Genomic DNA, 22,543 nt, shown 5'->3' on the forward strand with positions numbered 1-22,543 from the left:
CGAGATGCAATCAGGAACCCAACTCCAATTTTCTGGGAACAGCCTTTCCTCTGATCAGGAACCTGGAAATCTCAGCTCAGCCACTCACAAGTTTCTAGCTCGCAGGGAGATGCTTAGAACAGCGCCGCAGATCAGACACCACAAGCAGTCACTGCAAAAATCAGGGAAAACCAGAGCTGCTGCTTGCCAGCAGAGCAGTTTAGCTGAGGAGCAGAGCAAAGGATCCTCCTGTCGCTGATCCCTTGACAGTCTGCAGCTGCTTTCCATCCCTCATCGCCACCCAGAGTGAGAAGGCTGAAGGGGTTCAGTTCTCCTGGAGTCGGGGCCAGATAACGGGCACTTGTCACCGCACATCTGCACTTTGGACTTGTCCACATCTGACTGACACAGCCACTGCTGTGTAACACAACGCAACACAACACCCAAAGTCTGTCCTAACACTCGACAACCACGCCTAGAGGGCACAGCTCATGAAACAGCAGGGACAGACCTGAAACAGAGATCTGCCCAGGGCAGGGAGGGGAACGGGGAGGAAGATGCCGTGCTGGAAGCTCTGGGCTCCTGACGCTAACAGCAGCGCGGGCGCAGTCTGGACAAAAAGCTCTGCCTGCTGCATTCCCATGGAGTAATTAGCGGGTGGTTTCACTTTCTGTATGTGTGAGGTTGTCCTGTCCCTTGCTAGAGGGGTGTGTCTCGTGCAGATGGGCAGTAGGGGACGTCCCAATTCCCTCAGCCCTGGCAAATCAAAGCTGTGTCCTAATGACAGAAAGCAGAGCTGAGCTGAGAGATGGGAGCACTGGGAAAGCCACGGCCTGACGGCCAGGACAGAAGAGCAGAGCTCTCCAGCCTCCATCAGAAGGGGCCACTCCCAAAGTGCCTCCTGCCCTCTGGTCAGTAAAGCCGTCACTTACAGAGCGGGGACATCTCTGAAAAAGGGCCCGAAACCTCCACTACGAACAGCAGACGAGCCCCAGATGTCCTCAGCACAGGGTTGGCTGCGTTACTGACAGCCAGGGAATTCACTAAACGCAGTTTGACTCATTTGCCTGCTTCATCTAGAGCACTTTTAAATCCCCATACACTGATCCAAGGTGCCAGAGGTATTTTAACCCTTGAGAACCCAAGGGTGCTAAACCCTGGTTAAGAAAGCAATTTTAAATGTGCAAATCTCTCTTCCTTCAGTGTGTAAGGAACGGTGAATGAACTGCTCATCCAGCCCGGCTACCAGCTCTTGCTACAAGGAGGATACATTGGGCTCCATCTTGCTTAAAATACTGAGCTGAATCAGCAGATCCTGTCCTGGAGGAAGAGGGGACCCTGCCCTGAACCTCTGTGCAGCCCCAAACTGCTGCTGCAGGTTAAGGGCCAGAAGCAGAACACAAAGAGACCAAAGAATAAGGTGATATAAACTGCTGGATTTGGAGGCCTGGTATCCCCGTACCAAAAGACATGTCCAAAGACCCTGGGCTAAAGGATTGTTCCTTCAAGTACAAGAGGTCCTACAGTCAACGCCCTTGTTTTCTCCGGGGTTTGGTCACCAGAGAGCTGCCCACCAGCCCCGGGACAGAAGAGCACATCTCCCTCCTGGGGGGGCAGCTCTCACTGCCACACTGCTGCCCAGGGAGGACAGGGTCAAGACAGCTGCAAAAAGTTCATGGGACTTCTCAAAGCTGAAAAAAAAGGAAAGAGAAATTAACCAAGATCTTTTTGCCAGGTTGTCTGTGACAAGAGCCGTCAGAACATGAATGGCTGACGGACAGCTGCGGAGAACTGTCAGGATTCGACAAAAGAGTTCAGACAGCGTGAAATCAGAATGAGAATGAATATTCACCAAAAAAATCACTTAGTCGTTTGATCTGCCCATGAGGTACCTCTGTGTCACAGGGTAAATATCCCATTCCGCTGCCCAGAGCCAGACCAAGAGCACTCCTTTCCCGAAGATGACTGCCACAGGCCGCGGCAGGGTGAGGATGGACACCATCTCTTCTCCAGCTGGTGAACCTGGGGAAGAGGAGCTCCCTCGGGTCCGACACAAGGACTCCGGCAGGTGTTCGAGCGGGCGGTGCTGCTCACGCTCAGCTATGGCCGGATGGGCTCATGGGCTTGTCAGAGCCACAGCGGCAGCTAAATCCAAACCTCAGCCACCCCGACCTTCCTCATCTGCTCTGGTTTCATAGAGGTAATGTGAGTTTGGAAAATAACTCCACACCACTCAGCTTTTGTGCCAGGGATCCCATCTTCAGTAGGGTTGTCCCTCTTTCCTTACAGAAAATGCAAAGGGCAGTGGGGAGACGGAGCAACTTGTTTCCCATCCATGGGGAGCATTTGTTCAGCCCTCCAGCACTGGGAAGCAAATTATCTCTTGGTGCGAGGGCACAGAGTCCAGCACAATTCTGCCAGCAAAGAGCTTGGCCCAGGTCTCCCTTCGTGATCCCTGATTTCTAACAAGCATCCCATTGCTGACCCGGGATTCAGGAAAGGGGCACCCACACAGCTGAGGAGACCCAGGCTCCCGCTCCCTCCTCCTGCCTTCCACAGCAGGCCTAACACCCAGGGAAAAAAAGATCTGGGAGACACCAGACATAACATCTCCTTTAGTCTTACAGCTGCCCTGTTCTTTCCCCCATGTCATTACGGTCAAAGTAGAAGGCACTTGGTGTCCCCCCTGCGGGTCCATTCTCCACAAGGTTTTGAAGGGCAGCTCGGCAGCAGAGCTCCATGGAAATGGAGCCAGCTCTGAGATCTGCATCCCCAAGCTCAGTGGCAAGTGGGCAAGCCAAGTCTTGACAAAACGTCAGTCTTCCCCAAGAAGCCACCAAGGACACAATTCCCGTGCCCTCTGCCCTGTGCTCTAGCAATTCCCTTTGTCACATCCAAGGTCCGCGGTGTCTGACGGTGCGGTTCGACTGCTGGAAGCTGGTGGCTACGGTTCAGGTAGCTGTGCGTTTGGACAGGCACAGCCTCGTCCCGCTGGGGCTCTGCTGTGACAGCCCAGAGCCAGACGTCTGTCCATGCTGACACAGGGGAGATGTAGTCCCCAACTAGCACCCCCAGCACACAGCACTAACAGACAATTCTTAAAGAATTCCCATTTCTTCTTAGCAAGGAGGGGTGTGTTTTCATACAACGGCTTTCCCGCCAGCTCACTACAGCACATCAGTGGTCTGCACTTCACTCCCTTCCCAGTACTTGCTGACAGACCACGCTGGGAACAGATTTCCCAGGTCAGAAAAATCAGAGCCACGTAAGACACATTTGCTTTCATCTCCTGCCTCAACAACAACTTGTGCCAGGACTGCGTGGTTAAAACTGATGCCAGGTTTATGGTACGGGATGTCCCACTGGGGATCACGGATGGGGCAGCAGCAGAGGGTGCCACCAATGTTCTGGCTGCCCTGAACAAGTCCCAGACTCTGCCACAAGCACCGTAGGACCATAAAAGAGACAATCCCTGACCCAGAATAATCATGAACTGTGTTATAAGCTTGAACTCAGATGAAGACATCTAGTTTTACCCTTAAGGAATACTTTATCCTGAAGGATCACAAAAATTGAGCAGACCAACCTCAGACAAAAGGCCAAGGCTAGAAAGGGACACCCTAAGACACAGTCAGAGAGACCCTGGCTGTAGTGAGGGAATAAACAAGTCACACAAAGGCAAAATCCCTCTGCCATTTACTTTCCAGAAATCCGCAACAACGGAGATTTAGTCCACTATCCCAGGGCTTGTCTACACAACAACCTCTGCAGCCCGGGGCACTGCAGCCCTGCATTCGAGTACGTGCACACCCAGGGTGTGCAGGCTGGCAGCTGGAACCTTTGCATACTTGTCTCTCCATGGCTGCTGGAACATTCTGGCTCCCCAACCCTACGCCCTGGTTCTGCAGTAACTCCCCATACGGGCAAACTACAGTTTCAGGCACATCCCACTGCCTGCCCAGGATGGAATCCCCAAAGTGCCACTGTTCCCTATTCCGTTTTCCCGCAGGAAACAATGGGATAGAGAGGAATGTGTGCAGGCCCTTCGGCAATGCACGCAGCCGAGCCACACAGGAGCAGCTGCTGTGACGTGGGAGATGCTGAGACACAAGCGAGACCTCTGGGGCTGTCAGCTGCCAACTCAACACCTGGCAATGACAGAAGTGGTAAAGGACATTCTAACTGCTCTTAAAATACCAAAATGCCAAATCTCTTCCTGCCAAGATACTGAGTTTCTCCAATAAGCTGGAGGTTAAAAACAATCCTGCCAAATCACTGATGATTTCATCAAATATACAGAGAGCTCGAGGCTGAAGGCTCTATTTTGCTTGACAAGCAAAGCAGACGCACTGAGAGGGAGGGAGGAAAATACATTAAGGACAGACTGAGTGAGAGGGTATCAGAAAACATCTTGATTTTTCAGAAATTCTTCTTTATGATCTCAAAAGCGTATGCAAGTGTGATGGCTTGACTTTGGATAAACGCCAGGTATCCACCACGTCGCTCTATCACTTCCCCCCCGCCCCTTTTCCCCTTGTTTTCTCAACAGGGCAAAGAGGGGAAAGAAGATAAACCAACCCCTGTGGGTAAAACAAAAGCAGTTTTAATATAAGCAAAGCAAAGATCTGCACGCGGAAGCAAAAGCAAACAGATTTATTCTCTCCTTCCCATGGACAGGCGCTGTGGGGCCTTCTCAGGAAGCGGGGCTCCAATACGCGGAGTGGTTGCCTCGGAGGACCAAGGGTGACCCCATCCCCTTCCTCCTTTCTCCCAGCTTTATACTGAGCAGACGTCACATGGTATGGAATATCCCTTGGGTCGGTTCGGGTCAGCTGTCCTGGCTGTGTCCCCTCCCAAGATCTTGCCCACCCCGTCCCACTGGGGGAAATGTCAGAAAGAGCCTTGGTGCTGTGTAAGCCCTGCTCAGCAGCAGCCACAACACCAGGGTGCTGCCAACACCCTGCAGCTCCCAGCATAAACCACAGCACCGTGAGGGCTGTTACAGGGGAAAACCGATTCCAGTTCAGCCAGACCCAGCACAAAGGCACGTAGGGGCAATCTTTGCCTGGCTGCTCTTGCCAAAACCAACTGGAGGTCGACAAAACTCAGCACTAGGGTGGGCCTGCACTATCAGCACACACACAAACGTGTCTCACCCCAAGGAAACAAGTCCCCCGCCCTCAGAAACCTGCAGGAGGTGGGTTTGGTAGCCACTACACCCAAAGGCACTGGTTAGAAACTGTAACCAAGGCACAGCCAAGACACCAATCTAACACCAATCTAAAATCACAGAGCAGTAAAAATTCAGCTTTGGTCTAGAAAAAAGCCCCACCACTATTCTGCACGGTTTCTCTATCGCTGGATCAGTTGTATCAGGACTCGTTGTACCAGTACAATGTTTGAAGGCTTCACCACATGCCAGACTTCATCAGCGTCACGCACGATGGACAGCACTTCCCATCTCCAAAGCACACACCGATGTGAAGGGATGTCGCCTGCAGGAAACGTGACCAGGGACACCCGGCACAGCGACTGCAAGGCCAGAACAAGCAGTGACCCGGGATGGGAACAGCTGGCCAGGGAGCAGCCCTGCAGGAACAGGCCTGGGAGCCGCAGGGAACCAGAAGCTGGATGCACACCCTGTCTCATAAAATGACAGCAAAGGTCCCCGGGCTCTCTGAGCCGGAGCAGAGCCTCCAAGGCACGAGCAGCCACCCCTCAGCTCTGCCCAGCACTGAGGAGGCTGCTGGGCACTCGGCTCCACGGGAGCCAGCTCACGGGCTGATCCACCGGCAATCTAGGAAGGGCCACGGACACTTAGGAGAAGTTTGGGGCCAACAGAACCGTCCAGTCTTGGGAGGAACTGGGGTCTGCATTTCTGCAGCAGAGCACCAAAGAGACACAGCACAAAGACAGCCAGGAAGCTGAGGAGCAGCAGCTCTGCTGAACGTCGGCCGTGAGCAAGGTGGGAAACAGCAGATTCCAACAGCAGCAGGGACGCTCCAGGTTAGAGCTCAGGGAAAACTTTCCCATGAAAAGGCTGATGGAGCCCTGGCAGAGGGTGCTTACGGGAGAGGTGGAGACTGCTGAGGATGAAACAAACATCTTGCAAGAAGAACACGAGCACACCTGACCCTGCTTGAGGCCAGACGAGGCGACAGCCCACGGCCCCGTCCGAGCCCACGGAGCTGCGTGTGGCAGCCCTGAGCCTCCCCACGGGGCCCTGCAGAGACACTGCAGAAGGACAGAGCTCACCCCGCTGACCTGGGACAGAAACGCAGACACGTGCCCAGGAGACCTCCGGGCACAAGGGCAAAATTCTCAGGCCACTGAACAAACCTCAAAACCAGAGGCTTACTGAACTGTTTACCTGCCCCTCCTTTTAGAATTCCTCCACACACACAGTTTTAATCTAACTCCAGGAATGTGAAGTATGTGTAAGAATATATTCTTACAGCTGCTATCTCCATACTACAGGTTTAACAGTGAACTCTGTACACTGCCTTAGAACTCCAAAATTAATTCCCACACTCCTCCTACTTTCTTATTTCTTCACACACACACACACACACACACATACCCATCCCCATGGAATTGTAGTGAAAAGCAAGATAAACAAAGATGATCAGATGAAGGCCACAAGCTGAAACATGAGAGATCTGCTATCAGCAGGGTTAAATACATCAGGGAGGAAGGAGATACATTGACAGCTGAAAGGTTTGTTCCTTTGAGTTTGTTTTTACTGCACATTTTCTGCTAGATCCACTTTTGAGAAAGTCAGGGTGCAATAAACAGAGTCATTCTCTGTGGGGGTTATTGATGAGGAAAAAAAGTAGTTATAATAGTATTGATTTGGGGTGAACTGGTAAAAAGGGACAATCAATAGAGCTGAGTCAGATATAAACCAGGAGGAGTCACACCAGTCATGACAGGAGTGTTACAGGAGCCAAATCCTGGTACCAGCTGGGAAGGGAAGAAGCTCTAAGTGGGATCCCCAGTGTAAGCCTGACTTTATATCGTGCCTGACTTCTGAGCACAACCACACGGGAAAATAACAGCAATAACAACTTCACAACAGCCATGATGGAGTATCTGTCACTGGGTATTTCACCCACGCACCATTGCTCAGTGTGCTGCCTTCTCCTAGACTCTGACCCCAAAAAATCACTCTTGGAAAGATCCTAAAACGCCTCACAAACGGGGTTTGACACAGAAGTCGTGACACCCCCAAGGTGCACGGCAGCGGTGTTAGTAACGGTCAGCATCCCACCAGAACTCCCTGCAGGCTGTGATGAACCCTGCTGCATCCCGGGGAGACAGAAACCCTGCCCTGGAGAACCTCTGGCACCGATCAGCTACAGAAACGGATGCACAAGGCCCTCTGAGGTCCTCTCCAGCTGTTCCTGTCAGTCCACGCTCCGTGACAGAAACCCCCTGGGTCAGAGCTGCCTGGGCTGAGGCGTTCACGGGAGGAAACGCTGCCATAAGCTCCGGCAGGAGCAGCAGCCCGGGCAGTTTGTCTCCGGGCTCTGTCTGCCATTAGCGATGGGATTCACCCACCAAATGGCTTCTTCCCCCCCACAAATATCCAGCCCCATGCCGGGGGAGGGACGGGGAGCTGCTCCCAGTGCCCCGGCCCAGTCCCTCCGACAGCAGAGCAGCTGACCTGAGGGCTGTCCCAGCAGCCCCAGTCCCATTCCGGAACCCACCCGAAGCCCTTTGTCACTAACGGCCCCGCTGGAGATCCCTCAGGGCTCGGGATCTGCAGCGAGAGGCAAAACGGCATTAACCCGGCCCCATCCGCCGGGGCCGCTGCTCCCCCGGGCGGGCTGAAGGACGGTGCCTCCCAGCCCCGAACCGCCGCTCCCCCCCTTTCAGCTCCCCGGGAATTCAGCACCACGAGTCACCGGACAGGCCGCGGGGCCGCGGGGGGGGGAAGCCGCTTTTCTCTGGTTTTTTTCCCGTTTCCCGCCCAGAGCTCCCGCCGCTCCGGGGTCCCGCTGTACTCACCCCGAGCGGCTGCTCCCGCGCAGGGGCCGGGCGAGGCTCCCTCCTCCCGGGGGTGCCCGCGGGGGGGCCGGGGGGGGCAGGACGGAGCGGCGCTTCGCTCCCGCGGAGGGCGCCGGGCGCGGGGGGGGCGGTTTCCCCACCGCCTCCTCCCGGCGCCGGGGCTGCGGCAGCGGCGGGCGGACGGGGGGCGCTTCTCGGCGCGGGGCCGGGACGCAGCTTCCGCCCGGCAAAGGCGGCCGGTCCGCCGGCGCCGGCACCGAGAGAGCCGCTCCGCTCCCTCCGCCCCGCCCCGCTCCCTCTGCCAGCCACACGGCAGCTGGGACAGCCTGCGATGTGACGAGCACGGTGACGTCCCTGCGAGGAAATCCGCCACAGGCCACGGCAGAGAACAGCAGGAGCTCAGCCAGGGCAGGAGGAAGGAGGCCTCTGCCAAAAGCCTGGGCAGGGGCTGACGGGGAGAGGTGGCGCAGGAACGCAGCGCTGCTGCCTCCGTCCTCACGCCCGCTTCCGTCACAGACGTGTTCTCACCCAAAGGGAACGTGGTGCTGCCATTGCGGGCCAGGACGGGGCGTGAAAAGAACACGCTGGCTCCCAGCAGTAAGATGACCACGTTAGTGTCAACATTCCCAGGATATTCAAAATTCCCCAAATTCTCAAACACAATTGTAAGGAGCCACAGGACCGAGGACTTCATCGTGCCATCAATCAGTGTCACGCATTTCAGTAAAAAACAAAAAATACTATTCCCACTCCCACGGGTGGTCAACAGCAGCACGGGGACTATAAACAGCAAATGAGGAGAGGAAATTTTAAGGAGCCCAGCGATGGACATTGTGACCAGCCAATAGCATGAACGCTTCTAACAAACGGTTATGGCACACTGACAGCCTCTGGGAAAATGGAGCGGTACAATGGGTTGCTAAAGACGACACGGAGAGCAACGGGGGGTGGGACTTTCAAACCCTGGGACGTGCATTTCGCAGAAGCCACCTGGTCAGTCCATCGCAGAGGGCCAGCCAAGCAGGCTGGGCCTGCTCAGTCAAACCTCCTACCTACTGTGGATGGGGTAAAGCCCCCGTAATGCGCATTAAAAATATGCTGGGGCACACAGTCTGGGTTACTCCTGCAACAGGTAAAGGTAAACGCGTGCGTGGGATTTCTTTTGCCAAGGACCCGAGTGCACTTGGTGGGTAATGCAGAAGGACAGGGAAGTCTGATGTGTGCCTCGAGGGGATTGGATTTTAGGAGAAAAGAGCTGATGAATGTTAACTGCCAACTAAGCCTGTTATTGCATCGCGTCATCGCTCTGTTTGATAGATCTTACACTAACGGCCTCACATGAATAGAAAAGATGAACTTTGGTAGGGTCAGGGCTGATTGCAGCACCTGGTGCCCAGCAGCGCCCTGCAGATGGACACCTTCGGCCTGCAGACTGTGAGCAGGGACCGCGCCAGAGGCACCAGCTCCACTTGTGGCAGAGACTTCATGCCATTGTCCCGCTGAGCCCAAGGTCACCCGCTCCACCGACGGAGCCAACTCTGCCTCGTCCCTCCTGCCTTAAAAGACTGTCATGAGAGATGGAAGCCGGAGTTATGGACTAAATGATCTCCCTGCACATTTTGGAGGGATGGCCCATAGATGAAGGGAATGAGATCTGTGGAGACATTTGAGAGCAGGGAATGGGATGGGAATTCCTTAGCATGTACTGGAAACCTGAGCATAACGTAAATGGTGTAGAAATGGTATAACGTAAGGGGTGGAGCCAGTCCTGGTTTCAGCTGGGATGAGGACGATTTATCTTCTTAGTAGCCAGAATAACGCCGTGTTTTGGATTGCGTACGGGATTTGCTATGAGAAGAATGCTGATCATACAGGGGTTAATGTAAGAGATCAAGGTCTCGGAGGGGGCGCAGCCAGAGCACCAAATTCGCCAGTGGCATATCCCATCTCCTGTAACGTCATGCTCAGGGTGTCAAGGAGGGGCGGCTGGGAAGCAGGAGGTTCTCTCTTGCATCTGGGACTGCGATTGCGGGGTCTCGGTTTTTGGGGATCGCTGGCTGGGCAGGGGCTGGGTATCAGCGGGCAGGTGGTGAGCAATTTGTCCCTGCAGTTTGGTCCCCCATTTCCCAGGCAGGGGGAGGGTGAGCGATTGGCTGCGTGGGGTTTGGCTGCCGGGCAAGTTCAAAGCACGACAAGGGGCTGAGCAAGCGCAGAGGCCCAGGTTTGCTCTTGGGCTGAACAGGTGCCAAGGGCTGCTGAAGGCCGGGGACAACATTCCTTCCTAGGAGCTTCTGTGTGGCCTGAGCTGATGGTGTGTTGGATGGGTCTGGTACAGCAGCAGTCAGGGTGGGCAACAGGACCCGGAGCTGGGCAACGGGAATGCCCTTCTGTACAGCAGTCTCCATGTCACAATTCCAGCCGTGACACTGAGCAGAACTTGTAAAGAAAAGTAGCTTTGGCCCTGGTGTGAACCTTCCCCGGGGAGACTGAGCCGGCTGCGGGGCCAGCGAGGCCCGAAGCACACGGCCATGGCACTGGGCAGCCGGCCAAGGCCAGCCCGCAAGGAGGGAGGGCTGGGCAAGGGGCTGCCAGCCCCGGGGGAAGAAACCCTCTGGGCCCAGCCCCTAACGCTGCCCCTGGAGAAAGGCAGAGGAGGAGGAAGCCGACAAATGAGCGTGGAATCTCCCAGGGCAGAGATCAACAGTCAACTTTATTGCGCTGGTGGAGGGGCATCAGATCCATCACCTGGGGACAGATCACGGCTGGTCCCGCGTCTGCGTCCGGGCCGGCTGTAAGGGGTTTGGGCCCGACGTTCCATGCGGGAGCGGTGCCTCCTCCGCACGGGCCCACGGGGGCTGGAGCTGCTGCCACTCTCGAGCGCTGGAGAGGGGCAGGAGGACTCCGCTGGCAGCTGGCTGTCGGAGCTGGGGCTGCTGCTCTCCGGCACTGGGGAGCCCTGGGACGTCCCCAGCGCTGCCTGGCCAGGGGGGCTGCCCTCAGCCCTTGGTGCTGGCACGTGGCTCCTCTCCCGGCGTGTTCTGGGCCGGCTGTAAGGCGTCTGGGCACGACGTTGCACCCGGGAGCGGTGTCGTGTGTGCTCGGGCCCAGGTGAGCTGGAGCTGCTGCTGCTGCCCCAAAGCACTTGGGAGTCCGATGACCCCCATGACACCTGGCTACCGGAGCTGGGACTGCTGCTCTCTGGTGCTGGCGAGCGGTGGGATGACCCCGATCCTGAGCCGCTGCCATTGCCAGAGCCAGCAAACTCTGAGCTGTCACTGGAGTCTGTAAGGGGAAGCAGGAAGGTCAGGGGCACAGAGGCCACAGTGGAGAGGCCAGAGCGGTGCCCCCAGCCCTGCTGGGGCAGAGAGGCTCTGCCAAGCCCAGACTGGGCACCCGCTGCCAGGCCTTGCCTGGGCCCTGGCCCCAGCCCAGGGGCATGAAGGTGCTTTGCCTCTTACCGGTGCCCTGACCAGTACAGCTCTCACACACCCAGCTGGTCCAGGTGGTGCTGACGCTGGAGCAGCGCCGGTGGGTGCCCACGGCATCACAGGAGCTGCACAGGAGCATTTCCCAGGGCCTGGGGAAGCAAAAGGGTTCATGGCTGTGAGGACAAAGTGACCGCAGCATGGGATTGTGCAGCAGAGCTCCTGTTCTCATCCTTCTGCTCTGAGCTCTTGGCGAGACAGATCCCATGCAGAGCCCAGGGTGCTGCTTTGCCAACTTACCCCTGTTCCTCTGCGTGATCCCTGCCTCTGGGACAAAGGCACTCACGGGCATCGCAGCGCCTGTGCCTCTGGACTAAGGCTTCGACTGGAGACCCGTTGTCCTGTGATGGCAATCTGATGGAGAAAGGGAAATGGCTGAGCCCCTGCTGCTCCGGCATAGGGCCGATGCAGGGCAGCCCTGCTCCTCCCTCCTGCCCAGTTTACAACTCATCAGTGAAGCTGAAGCCCAGGCAGACGGGACAGCGGAGGGGCAGGACTGCAGGGGCAGCCCCGGGCATGGCACAGGGCTTGCAGCCTCCTGTGCTGTGAGCCGGCACGACACCAACCTCAAGGGGACTCGGATGCCCATGGTGAGCATGTCCTTGACAAAGCCATTTCTGTCTCTGCAGTGAGGGCAGCTAAAGGTACTAAGAGAGTTGTACCGACCCTGGCCCTGCAGCGGAAACAAAAGGAGCAGGAGTCAGGCCCTGGTGCTGCCCAGCTCCTGCCGTGTCCCGGGGGCGAGGGAACGGCTCCTACCTGGATGCAGACCCGGTGGTACCAGGCGTGTTTGCAGGCCGGGCACACCAAGGTGTGGAAGGACTTTCTGTCCTCCACAGGCTCCAGGCAGATGAGGCACTCGGTGCCCTCCTCCAGAGCTGCCTCCACCTCCTGCTCTGGGCGGTGCTCCCTGCAGAAGGACCTGGGCGGAAGAGGGAAGGGACGGGTGAGTTGAGAAGTGCTGGGTCCTTCCCCAGTGGGGGCAAGTTGGGAAGAAGTGGTACCTGTACGGAAGAAAGTACTGGGTGATGCATTCACCCTCGATGGCACAGGGCAGGTGGAAGCTGCGGTCGCAGCCCTCCTGGCAGCAGCTGATGGCGGCCCCGCTCTCCCCGCAGACGAAGCATCGCTGGAAAGAGAAGAGCATCCCCCGTCAGCGGCAGCCTCAGGGCCTCCCCAGCCAGCCCCACGCCTCCGGGCAGGGCGCAGGATGTGGCCGCTGCTGGGCCACAGCCCACAGATCCGCCCGGTGCCCCAGGCTCCTGGGCTGGAGCTCTGTGGAGCTGCTGGGATCAAGGCTTTTGTCCCGGAGCTGCTTGGAGGGGCTGGGATTTCTTTCCTGGCCTCTGGGCTTAGCTCCCCCAAACCTCTCTGACACAAATCTCTCTGATAGGGTCAGGTCCTCACCTTCTCCACTGCCTGGTCGACCATGTGGCGAATGTCCTCAGTGACCATTCTAAGCTCCCCTGATTCATCATCCTGCAAGTAAAAAAACTTGCTGGCAAAAATCTGCAGAAGAGAAGACACGAGCGGATGAGTGATGAGGAGACCATGGGTGGGAGAGCATGTCAGCCAGCAGGAGGGTGCCCCAGGGGACTCACCATGCAGAAGAAATGGGCACAGAACAATTCCATATCTACTGTCTGCCCGCAGAGATATTGGTCCACTGCACTCTGGCCACACAGCACGCACGCTGGAGGGGAGAGAACAAATGCCGGCGGGAATGAGCACCTCTGTGGGGCTGGGGGAAGCGTCCCTGAGGGATTGTCCCCAGGGCCCTGCTCCGTCCCTGAGGGGCTGAGGGGCAGGGCTGGGTGCCGTGGCGAGGAAGGGGCATCGCAGGCACTGCCTCCCCCTGCCACCGTGCTCAGCCCCACGCTGACCGCCCCGACAGCCCCTCTGCTGTGCTGCGGGAGGGAAACTTTGCTCTCACCCTGCTCCATCGAGTCGGGGGCCTCGTCCTCTCGCCTCTCAGACATGGCGCACGTCCTCAGCGAGTGTTGGGAGCGTCCCTGTTTCAGCAGCACCGGGGTGTCTCTCCCAGATGCTCCTTGGCTGACTCTGAGGGAGAAGCGGGGCATGGGTCAGCTCTCAGCACAGCCCCGGCGTCCTGAGGTGTGGGATCCCTTCTCCTTCCTCGGCAGCCCCCGACCAGCCCCATCCCTCCCCTGCCCTCTCCTCACCTCCCAGGTCGCACTGACGCACGGCTGGAGCCCAGCGACCCTTGTTATAGGCTTGTTGCCGTGGGTTACAGCGGCCATTGTGACATCAGCACCCCTATGTGTGGGCAGGGACAGCTTTGGTGGTGTCACCATGGCCATTGTGACATCACACCCCCATATCTGGGCAGGGACACCCTTAGCGGGACACCGTGTCACCGGTGACATCAGCACCCCCACATACGGGCGCTGACCCGCCCAGCCCGAGAGGACTCCTGACAGCAGGGCTGGGCTGCGGACGTGGCTGCAGGTGCTGTGGGGAGATGCTGGGTGTCCGGGGGCTGACCTGGCTGCTTTGGTGGTTTGAGGGCGCTGTACTCTCTGCGCCCGCTGCTCAGAAGGTGTTTTCTGTCGGCAGGGCTGGTGGCCCATCGCTCTGTGTTCTCAGATCTGAGCCCACAGGAGTCCCTCGCTGGGCCTGGCTGCAGAGAGCTCTGTGGTACCTTGACAGGGTTTGACATTTCCCAGACAATGCTCAAAGCTGCCAGCTGACGCTGTTTAACACTCTCCTCTGTAAGAGCCTCCCAGCGGGGATGCCTATCAACTCTGGCTTTCCCTTCAAGGAATTGTTACCAAAAGCTGCTGTATCTTTGTCACTTGCCAGATGCCACCAAAGAATCTCGACTTCTGTTGTTTGGGGCTTTTACATGTTGCCTTTAATTAGGATGTGTGCTCTTCTGGCCAGGGGCTGGTGGGCAGCTCTCTGGTGACCAAATCCCGGAGAAAACAAGGGGGTTTCCTGTAGGACCTCTTGTACTTGAAGGAACAATCCTTTAGCCCGGGTGTCTTGGGACTTGTCTTTTGGTACGGGGATACCAGGCCTCCAAATCCAGCAGTTTATATCAGCGTATTGTTTGTTCTGTTTCTCTTTTGCTTCTGACTCTTAATCTGCAGAGACAAATGGGGCTGTGTGATGCACAGAGGTTCAGGGCAGGATCCCCTGTTCCTCCAGGACAGGATCTGCTGATTCATCTCAGTATTTGAAGCAGGAGCTGCATGCAAGATGCAGGGAAATGAATCCTCCTTGTAGCAAGAGCTGGTATCCAGGATGGAGGAGCAGTTCACTCAGTTCCTTAAACACTGAAGGAAATTAGATTTGTGTATCTAAAATTGCTTTCTTAGCCAGTGTTTAGCGTTTGGGGTCTCAGGGGCCTATACCAAGGGCTCCAGGTAGGCTCTGGCTGGCAGCCTGAAGGCCCAAAGGTCTCTGAGTAGGCTCTGCCTGGCAAGCTGGGCTCCCAGGCGGCTCTGAGTAAGCTCTGGCTGGCTGAGTTGTGGTCTAGGCAGACTCTGAATTGCCTCTGGCTGGCCAGCTTGTGTCCAAGTGAGCTCTAAGTAGGCTCTGGGTGCCAGGCTGTTCTCAAGGAGAACTCTAAGTAGGATCTGTCTGGCCAGCTTTGGTCCAAGAGGGCTGCAAGTAGTCTCTGGCTAGCTGGCAGTAGGCCACAAGGGCTCTGGGTAGGCCCTGGCAGGATTACCTCTGCTCCAGGCAGGTTCTACGTGTCCTCTGGGTGGCCAGGTGGTGTCCAACTGGGCTCTAATTAGTCTGTGAGTGGCAGGCCAGGATCAAAGACAACCCTGAGTAGGATCTGGCTGGCCAGCTTTGGTCCAAGATGGCTCCAGGTAGGCTCTGCTCTTTGCCTTTCAAACTGCTTTTAAAAATGGACAAAAGACTCTTATCACGGTCCAGCATGATATAAAAGAAATACACCAAGTGCTAGTGAGAGTCAAAAAGAATGGGGAGCATCGATGGTGGGAAAGCTTTTTTTGGGTGGTCACCAACAGGCACAGGACTGTTTAATTCCACGTTTCACCCGGTCATGATTTTCCTAATTCTAACTTTGTTTACTGCTTATAGGACTGGTTAGTAGTTTTGTATACTAGGGTTTGGGGGATGGTTAGACAGATTACGCAGTTACAGAAGTATCTCTGTGTGTATACTTCCCACAAATAATTTTTTTTTTTGATAGACGCTAATCAAAGACAAAATCCCCTCCAATTATAATTGGATTGTGGCATCCTCTGTTGATAGGCATAAAGGCAAGAGGCAGCCACACTGCCACTCTATGGACAAGATAAACTGATTTTAGTCACGGGGTGGATTGTGGTGGTGCAGTTCTCCCCCCTCCCCGCCCCTCCTTGTTGGGCTGCTTGGTGCCAGGTGTGATTCCAGCCACCTCCCCCGAGCAATACACCCATCTGTGGAGATAAGGACTGATAACATTAAGGCACCTCTTAACGAGCCTGGCTCCTGCCCTCCCGATTGCTTGGAAACGGTTATACCAGCCCATCATCTCCCAAGGGCCTGGCACAGGTGTGCCTGGGATGGGGTCAGATGAGAACAATAACAGAGTTGCCCGTTGTTCAAGTTCTTGTGCGACTGCTGGAAGGCACCAGAATACTTTGTTGTTTGAGCTGGGCGTGAGCAAAAGGGATCTGACAAAAGTCAATTATCTTGGACCCTGTAAGTTGCAACCCCAAGAGAGACCCTTTGAGCTCTCCTGGATGGCAGTGGCCTGTGACCAGCATCTCCCCTGAGCTGGGAGCCTCTCGGGTATCAAAACCTTTACGTTTTTTTATTAATTCTTAATCCCTCCTAGTAATTACAACTTTTCTCTGGTTTATGCCTCCTCAGCTGTAGCTGAGGAGCTCTAGCTGAGGACAGGAGCTGTTTCATATTTAAATAGTATTATATCTGGAGTGGTCTCCTGGGAGCTGTTGGTCTTGAAGGCTGAGGTTTAATTCTCTGCACCACTAACTGGATCAGGAAAATAACTAGGCAGATGGAAGCAGAAGGTTTGTAGGGGCGTCTTACCAAACATGTCTTCTCTTGCTTTAAGAGTAGTATGGTGGGCCTGCTGTGATTCAGAAGCATTCATTTCTTAGGGAGATAAAGAGGAGGGAGAGAAATAATTGCATTTTTATCCCCAGATGTTTCTTCTACAGTAACACAGCAAGAGAAGGAAGTGGAAAGTATGAGTCCAAAGATTCCACTTGATTTAAAAGCAGAGAAGTTCCTTGGCTGGGAGACCTGACAGAGCTGGCAAGGGGAAGAGGTCATGACTACAGTTTCATTAAACTTTTCCTTTGAAATTGCTCTTAGTGATAACAGGAGACTTCAGTTTAACCCGCGTAGACTGATTGAATGTCATGACAGTTTGTTTAAATGTATTTAGGCCCCCGGACTGACAGCTCCTTGAGCCGTCAAGCAGAGAACCCACAAGGGACATGTAACTCTGCTGGTTGTCAGCTGTGTACAGGACCTGGCTCAAGAGGTAACGAGGAAACAGCTGTTCAGTTGTAGAGACCAAATGTACTCCAACTCAATGCTTTACAGTCATGAAACAGCCCCCAAGTCCCTTAAGACTACACTGTTGGTGGGGTTTTCTTTTTGAAGTGGAGAAAGCTTGTTAACAGGGAATGAGCGGGAGGGGCAGAGGGTACAAGGCTTGCAGGAGGCTTGGAGACTGTTCAAAGACCTTGTGTGAGCAGTTCAGAGTAAATGTTTTACCACCTGTCAAAACCATAGCTAAAATCCTTTCAGAGAACAGCAGTGTGGTTGAACAGCGGAGTAATGAATGCTTTTAGAAAGGGGAGGAAAAAACCATGCCCCTTGAAGAAACTGAAGGCTCTTCAAGAACTTAACCCTAGTTGGATAATATCAAAGGGTTAAAAGCTAGAAAACAGACAGAAAGAATGACAGAAAGTTCTTCTCAAGGTTGTTACAATGCAGACTGAGGGGAATTATGGAAGATGTCCCAAGGCTACGTGATTGCAGAGGAAATACCCAATGTGTACGGAGTTGCTGTTTCTGTTCCTTCTCTTCTCTATGTGAGGATTTATTAAGGAGAGTGGGCCTCACCCATCTGCGGAGAAAGGACGGTTTTAGTGGAGGGCAGGTGGTGATGATAATGTAAAACTTCTTTTAACCTGGGAAATGAAAAACTTAGTGCGAAGCAGGCTGGGAGGGCTTTTTTTGTTGGAGCTTTTTACAGGACTTGGCAGTAGTTAGATTTCAATGATTCGATGTGCCTGTTGTGCTCCTCATGACAATGCTTTCTGAGCATATGGTCGTTAGTTTCTTCATCTTGTGAAGGTTCTGAAGACCTGACAGAAAGCTGCTGCTGGCTGAGGTGCGACTGTGTCTGTTCCCTGCTGCCCTGCTGGTGGTTGCTTCACTGGAGTGAAGATAATTAGAAAGAACACATCACAGTTGGGGGCTGGAGTTGTTCCTTGATGCTCATTTGATACCTAAATCCAGCCTGGTTTAAGCCACCCTGGAGAAGCTGCAGTAGGCTGATGCTGAAACCTTGAGTCTGGTTCTGGACTTGCGCAGGGTCAGAGGGGTTCAGAGCAGAGAGGGGAGCTGATGGACTTCAGCTTGTGGTTTCTGTGTACAGAAGAGCAAGCATTTGAACTTGCTTCAGCAAACTGTACCAAATGCCCTTTAGATCCCTGTTACAACTCTTCTGCCACAGTTTTCCCAAACTTCTGTCGTGAACTCCACGCTGCTGTGCGAGTGTCTCTAGTGCGTGCTCTCACTCTTCTTCAGGAGAGAGCCGAGTGCAGTGGAGGAGATGTTATGGCAGGAGTTGCGTTTTTCAAGCTACAACTTGAGAACGTGAATTGGAAGTTGTTTTGGGTTTGCACTGTTATGTTCAGTATGGTCCTGAGGTGCAGGTGCTGGGTTCGGGGTCTCAAACCGGCTCCCCAGAAAGAGCCTTTCCTGTGCCGTGGAGAGGAAGAGTCTCAAAGAATAGAGCTGCAGTCGCTAGTGCTTGTCTCCGAGCTGTTTCTATTCTCAACCACTGAATATGGGAAAGAACCTGCTTCTTCTCGTCAGTCAGGGCAAACGGACTTTGCTCTGAGGGGGGGTTGCTTTCCTTGTTCTAATGATGGAACGGTAGAGCCTTCCATCTCTGGTTCCACAGCGCCGTGACTATCCACGCTTTGGTTTCCATTCCTCAGGCACTGTTTCTGCTCCCTCTGAGGCTGTGGTCATGGCTAAATTGCCTCCTTACAGCACACCTTTTTCTCTGAAGTCTCTTACTTTTCCTGTCATCTTAAAAACACTGCTGCAGGAGTCACGCTTCCCTCCTCTTCCTGCCAGGTCGCATTCCAACCTTAGTGAAGATTATTTCTTCAAGATTATTTCTGTCCTGTTTATTTTTTTTTTTTTTTTTACTTTTTCTCTCAAGGGTGTAAAGTTTTATTCTGCGCTGCACATGGGCTGCAGACTGAGATGAAAAGAGGGGAGTTTCAATAGAAATGCATAAGCCAGAAAAGAAAGGAGAAATTGAAAGTGTTAAACAGTAAAAGTAACGAGGCAGATTTTTAGTTAACAACCCCTAAATGGTTTGTGTAAAAGCTCTGAAAACACTGTTAATTATGGGTGGAAAAAAGCCACAGTTCCTGTCCTTAAAATGTTTGTTTAGCATCATGGACACCTTTAGAGAAAACACTATTCTCCTATAAGCTTTTATTCCAAACCAACAGGTTTCCCCATCAGGGTGGTGGTGCTGTAGTAGATGCAGTTATTCCTGTCTAGTGAAGGTGACTGTTCCGGGTCTTGGTCTTCTCTTTCATTTTACTGTCCTGTGTCCACAGCAGGGGTAAATGTGCTTATGAAGAGGAAGGTCAAGGTTGCAGGTGTGAAGCTAGAGCCTGAATTAGGGTCACCTTTCTTAGCCCCAATCCCCTGTGGCTTTTGGCCAAGGCAGCTGGTCTGCTTTGGCCACAGTCCCAGATCTTTAGGTGCCTCCTGTTGCCAAGGCATCTGTGGGAGTCAGGGCAGCCTAAATTCCCATGCAGGCACCTGATGCCTTCAGAGGATTCAGCTTTGTGTGCCTCGGGAAGCTCTACCTCTATGCCTGGTCTGCCCAGGCTTATTCTCCATGGAAATAAAATGAGCTTGTCTTTTCTCCACAGCTTGAGTTGTCCTTGACTGTCCTTGAGCACTTTGAGGCTGTTTGGCCCTTCTGGGAAAGGGATCGTATTCCTCAGATGAAGCATAACGCTACTTCACGTTTTCTGTGCGCCCTTTACAAATGGCAGCCTGGAGTTTTGAACCTTGTTATTAATGATAAAACCCAATGATTAAAGGCAGCAAGGTTTATTATTATTTAATCAGGACACTCGCTCAGCGCTCTCGGTGAGATGAGATGTTGCAGGAACCAACAGAGAGCGAAGCTCAACAGTAACGGTTCTCCTTTGCCTGTCTGTGACTTTTTGACTAAGTTGCGGATCTTACATCTTTTATGAGGGTGAGGAAAGGATACAAACAGTTTAGCAACCGGTTTCTATTGTCTATCTGCTGAGGAAGTGTCTTTTCCGTGGCAAGATGGATGATGATGCCTGGACTCTTTTGATCCTCTCTGCAAAGGGATTAATCTCATTCTTTAGTTCTCCTTGCTAGGGATGAAGCCAAGGATGGAGTTAAAGAGTGTGATGGCTGGTAAATAAGCTCCTGAACTGCATTCTCCTGACTGAGCAGGAATCCAGTTAAGGTTATCTGAGAATAAAAATGATCCCATGCTGTCCTGGTTGTGTTTGGGTCCTTTTCCTGACAGCCATGTCTGTGTTACAGAAGAGAATAATTTGCATTCAGTTCTCTTCTTGGCCGCTTTTCTCGATAGAGTAGCTAAGATAAAAGCTGGGCCAAAATAATGTTCCCTTAGCCATCTTAATCTTAGAGTGGCGAGAAGCCCTGAGTGGGATCAGTGCCGTCAGTTCTCCAGTGGAGCTGCAGCTCCCAGTTCAGACCTCCAGCAATTACTGGGTCCTTCCTCTTACTCCGAGCAATATCAAATCCATGGCACTCGTCTCCATGTAGAAGGACAGCAGCAAGCCCATGCCTCTAATTCAGCACAGGATCAGTTCTGTGTCCCTTGCTAACTTGGAGGACCTACAAACCCATCAATCTTTGTTAAGGTACAATCATGTGAAAGTCCTAAAAGTGTGTCCTGATGCCGGAGATAGCTTTGCAGAAAGGATGATGATGTGTGGAGGTCAAGTCCAAATGAGCTAACAGTGGAGAGGAGGAGGCTGCAGGGGCACAAGGGGACCAGTTTATTAACGCCTGCACACCCCCGTCCCCTGGGCAGGGCATTCAGGGGGGTCTGCCGGGCGTGTCCGACCCCAGCTTCTGCCTCCCCTGTGGCCACACCTGGGCTGCTGGCACAACTCGCCTGCGGGGCTAAAGCCGAAATGGGGCAGATGCCTCCTGTCCACCCCCCGGGGTTCCCTGGCCTCACGATCCATGCAGAACCTTGTGGGGAGGGCAGAGGGCTGACCTCCAGCAGGGAGAGCCGCGAGCCGTCGAGCAGGAGGGTGATGGGTTTCTGGTTACAGGGGGACCTGTGGGCTCCGGCCCATGGCTGCTCACTACGGCACGTCGCACGTCGTGGGGCCACAGGCACCCTGCCAGGGGCCTGGCCCTGGATCATCAGCATCCAGGACCCCTGGGAAGCAGGCACGGGGCATGTGTGTGGAGGGTCTCCCATCAGCACAGAGTGGGTCCTGACAGCAGCCCACTGCTTCCTCGAGGCCAGGGAAGGAGGGCCAGGAACGGGGATATCCCCCGGCACTCGCGGGTCCCCCTTCCGCAGCACCACGTGCTACTCCCGTCCCCTTTCCCTGCCGTACACCCAGTGCCTGGGCACTGCAGAGCCCGGCTGAGAGGCTGCTCAGGAGAGAGCTGGGATCCTGCCACGGCTTCCTATAGCCTCCAGCTCGACACGCCTCGAGCCCAAGGCACGCAGGGGCACTCTGAGCCTCCGTAGCACTGCTTTCCTCTGCCCCGTGTGAAACAGAGAGCAGGGACCTGCTGGGCTGCGGCAGCACGTGGCTGGGATCCCTCTGAGCCCTCTCCCCATCTGCCTTCCAGGCATGTCACAATGTGGTGCGTGGTGGTCGGGGCCACCCATTTGACTCAGCCGGGCCCAGAGACCCAAGTTGGCAGCATTAAGCGGCTGCTGGTTCACCCACGCTACAGCAACGTCACCAAGAGGAACGACGATGCGCTGCTGCAGTTGGACCAACCCGTGCAGTGAGGCTACTACATCACTCTGCCCTGCGTGCCCGACAGCTGGCTGCGAGTGTCGGAGCTGACAACGCGCTACGTCAGCGGCTGGGGGGCCACGATGGCGAGAGGTGATTTCACAAAGAGTGTTCGCATCCCGAGTGCGAGCTCGGCACACGGGGAGGCGGGCTGGGTTTCCTGACAGCGGAGGCGAGAGCCAGAGCCCACCTGTGGGGACGTGTGCCCGTAGAGAGATGGGCCTGGCCCGGGGCCCGTGGCAAGAGAGCAGGGCAATGCTGGGGCAGCGCCTGTCAGGCTACAAAGCCAAACCCCAGAGAATAGAGGGGTTCCCCCAGACAGGGCGGGAGACCTGGCAACCTGCTGCCTGGCATTAATTCCTTTCTGTGCTCGCAGCCGCAGGACCAACGGACGTCCTGCAGGAGGCCCAGGTCCGCCTCATCGAACTCAACCTCTGCAACAGCAGCCAGTGGTACCGCGGAGCCGTCCACCCCCACAACCTCTGCGATGGCTACCTGCAGGGCGGCATTGACACCTGCCAGGTAGGAGCCTGCAACAAGGCAACGCCCAGTGGCACCAGTAGCCCCCTACAGCCACCCAGACACTCCCCAGCACGGGCTTTGCCTGGCCAGTCGCCCTCCCACCACCGCAGAGTCCCCACCGCTGCTGGGGCTCCCCTTCCCCAGCTGCAGGTCCTTGCCCAGGGCCCCACTTGCCCAGAGGCCCGGGACTCTGCCCAGAAAGCCCACCCAGTGCTCCTGGCAGCCCCGAGGTCCACCTCCCAGCCCTGGAACATCCCTCTTGCACCTGGC

At 54.9% G+C, this 22,543-nt stretch overlaps 1 pseudogene; it reads left to right on the forward strand.

The window, feature by feature from the left end:
- The window catches only part of LOC141972321 (acrosin-like), a 35,393-nt pseudogene that overhangs the window by 7,454 nt on the left and 5,396 nt on the right, over positions 1–22,543 (forward strand).

This window comes from Athene noctua, chromosome 32, assembly GCF_965140245.1.
Source record: "Athene noctua chromosome 32, bAthNoc1.hap1.1, whole genome shotgun sequence".
In the NCBI taxonomy this organism is placed as follows: Eukaryota; Metazoa; Chordata; class Aves; order Strigiformes; family Strigidae; genus Athene; species Athene noctua.